The sequence below is a fragment of the Rhipicephalus microplus genome, unplaced genomic scaffold, assembly GCF_043290135.1.
Source record: "Rhipicephalus microplus isolate Deutch F79 unplaced genomic scaffold, USDA_Rmic scaffold_390, whole genome shotgun sequence".
Taxonomy (NCBI): domain Eukaryota; kingdom Metazoa; phylum Arthropoda; class Arachnida; order Ixodida; family Ixodidae; genus Rhipicephalus; species Rhipicephalus microplus.
This window is the reverse complement of record NW_027464954.1, coordinates 1,913-5,000: the sequence shown is the minus strand read 5'-3', so window position 1 is coordinate 5,000 and position 3,088 is coordinate 1,913. Positions and strand designations below refer to the sequence as shown.

Below are 3,088 nucleotides of genomic sequence, written 5' to 3'. Positions count from 1 at the left end.
CCACTTTCGGCGCCGGAGCCGCGTACGAGCCTACTCGAGGCGGAAGAACGAAGCCAGCAAGGGCCTGGCCGCAAGTGCGTTCAATTGTCGGGACGTCCAAGTCCCTCGTTCTTCCGTGCTTCCTCTTTCGGCAAGTCGTTGCGGCACCTTCCCAAAGCGCGCAGACCCGCTAATCGCGACGAGCGCGACGTGGCCGTGCCGCCTTTCCCTCGGCAGCAAGCAAAACGCCTGGCAACGTCGACGCTCCCCTAACCGCGATCTCGCACCGTGTTTCGTGTGGCGAATTCAAAAGCCGGCCGGCGCTGCTGCAACCATTACGGTCGGTACGCATACGCCGCGGAGGGCGGGACGGTCATCGGAGCGTGCGGTTCCTCCATCGAGTACTGCGCACCTCGGCCGTCGCATCGCCGTGCCATGACCGGCCGCGCGTCAACGCGAACCGGTGCCAGCGAGATCCCTCGCCTGCAAGAACCGACCGGCAGCCTCCGTCACCCGAGGACGCGGAGGCGCTTGCCGCGGACGGCGGGACGGTATGCACTGGTGCACAGCGGACCCGTCACATCGCCAGTTCCTTGACCGACCGCCGACGCTTGTGCCGTTCCTCTCGTACTTGGCAGTCGCCGCGCGATTGTCGGGTCTCGTTCTTGCACGCTCGAACGGTCGGGAGGGCACTCGGCTGGCGTTTCGGGAACGCGCAGCCTCGCCTTCTACCGACGTAACCACGACTCGCCGTTCGCGCTCCGCCGCTCCTGTTTACAGTACTAGGCGGTCCCGCAGCGGTCGGGTCGCGCATTTCGAGCGCTTCGAGCCACGGTGCAGTGGCGGGTCGAAAGCCGACCTATGAGTGCGTTGCGCCGTTTGTACCCGCGTCCGCCACCTGGCCGACCGTCCAAGGTCGCGGTGTTGGCGTCCGCTGGGCGCAACAATTTGTCACGGGGTGCCGCTCCACATTCAGGCAGCCCCGTGGGGAAAAGCCGACCCCGCGTCCAAACGGGGTCAGCGGCAGAAAGTGTCGGGCGCAGACGCAGCTGAGGCGCTCACCCTTCACAATCCGTTAATGATCCTTCCGCAGGTTCACCTACGGAAACCTTGTTACGACTTTTACTTCCTCTAAATGATCAAGTTTGGTCATCTTTCCAACAGACCGGCGCAACCGAAAGGCCGCGCCGGACATCGGTCCGAAGACCTCACTAAATCATTCAATCGGTAGTAGCGACGGGCGGTGTGTACAAAGGGCAGGGACGTAATCAACGCGAGCTTATGACTCGCGCTTACTGGGAATTCCTCGTTCAAGGGGAACAATTGCAAGCCCCTATCCCAATCACGAAAGAAGTTCCACGGGTTACCCAGTCTTTTCAGACAGGGATAAAGACACGCTGCTTCCTTCAGTGTAGCGCGCGTGCGGCCCCGGACATCTAAGGGCATCACAGACCTGTTATTGCTCTGTTTCGTGCGGCTAGGAGCCGCTTGTCCCTCTAAGAAGGTTGTAAGGTGCTGGGAACCCCGCACCTATTTAATAGGCTAGAGTCTCGTTCGTTATCGGAATTAACCAGACAAATCGCTCCACCAACTAAGAACGGCCATGCACCACCATCCACCGAATCAAGAAAGAGCTCTCAATCTGTCAATCCTCCCAGTGTCCGGGCCGGGTAAGTTTTCCCGTGTTGAGTCAAATTAAGCCGCAGGCTCCACTCCTGGTGGTGCCCTTCCGTCAATTCCTTTAAGTTTCAGCTTTGCAACCATACTTCCCCCGGAACCCAAATACTTTGGTTTCCCGGAAGCTGCCCGCCGAGTCATTTGAGTAACTCAGGCGGATCGCTGGTTGGCATCGTTTATGGTCAGAACTAGGGCGGTATCTGATCGCCTTCGAACCTCTGACTTTCGTTCTTGATCAATGAAAACATTCTTGGCAAATGCTTTCGCAGTAGTTCGTCTTGCGACGGTCCAAGAATTTCACCTCTAGCGCCGCAATACGAATGCCCCCGTCCGTCCCTCTTAATCATTACCTCGTATTCCAAAAACCAACAGAACAGAAACGAGGTCTTGTTCTATTATTCCATGCAAGTTTATTCAGGCGACTCGCCTGCGTTGAGCACTCTAATTTTTTCAAAGTAAAAGCACCGGCCATCTCGAGGCACACAATGAAGTGCACCAAGAAAGAACCGGCATGATGTTCAGTCCGAGCCGTCGCATCGGGTAGATGCACTACTCGTCTGGAACTGAGATCCAACTACGAGCTTTTTAACCGCAGCAGCTTTAGTATACGCTATTGGAGCTGGAATTACCGCGGCTGCTGGCACCAGACTTGCCCTCCAATTGATCCTCGTTAAAGGATTTAGAGTGTACTCATTTCAATTACGGGGCCTCAAAAGAGTCCCGTATTGTTATTTTTCGTCACTACCTCCCCGTGCCGGGAGTGGGTAATTTGCGCGCCTGCTGCCTTCCTTGGATGTGGTAGCCGTTTCTCAGGCTCCCTCTCCGGAATCGAACCCTGATTCTCCGTTACCCGTAACAACCATGGTAAGCAAGTAACCTACCATCGAAAGTTGATAAGGCAGACACTTGAAAGAAACGTCGCCGGCTCGTGGCCATGCGATCAGCACAAAGTTATCCAGAGTCACCACACAATACGGGCCGAAACCCGATCGATCTTGGTCTAATAAAAGCACCCGTTACCCAAAGGGCTCCAGGCTCACTGCATGTATTAGCTCTAGAATTGCCACAGTTATCCAAGTAGGAAGAAACGATCTAAGGAACCATAACTGATTTAATGAGCCATTCGCGGTTTCGCCTTATTTCGGCATGTACTTAGACATGCATGGCTTAATCTTTGAGACAAGCATATGATTACTGGCAGGATCAACCAGGTAATCGTTCGACTGCGCGTCCGTCCTCGCCCTCGGCGGGCCGGACGCAGTCTGTGTGCGGCGGAGGCCACCTTCAGGCGCCCCAACACGCTTATTTTGCACTCCGAGATGACGGCGTTCGAGCTCGCTACGGCACAACCTTCCCGAAAGACGAGTGGGAGCCGTGCGGCAAGAAGCACGTTCATGCTCGCTCTTTTTCGTTGCATCGACTCGGTCGCGCC

General features: G+C 56.2%; 1 non-coding gene across 1 annotated transcript; it reads right to left on the bottom strand.

The window, feature by feature from the left end:
• Positions 1–1,055: 1,055 nt before the first annotated feature.
• On the bottom strand, positions 1,056–2,870 carry LOC142794233 (small subunit ribosomal RNA). Its single transcript, XR_012892178.1, has one exon. It is a non-coding gene; the product is annotated as a small subunit ribosomal RNA (ribosomal RNA).
• Positions 2,871–3,088: the final 218 nt, after the last annotated feature.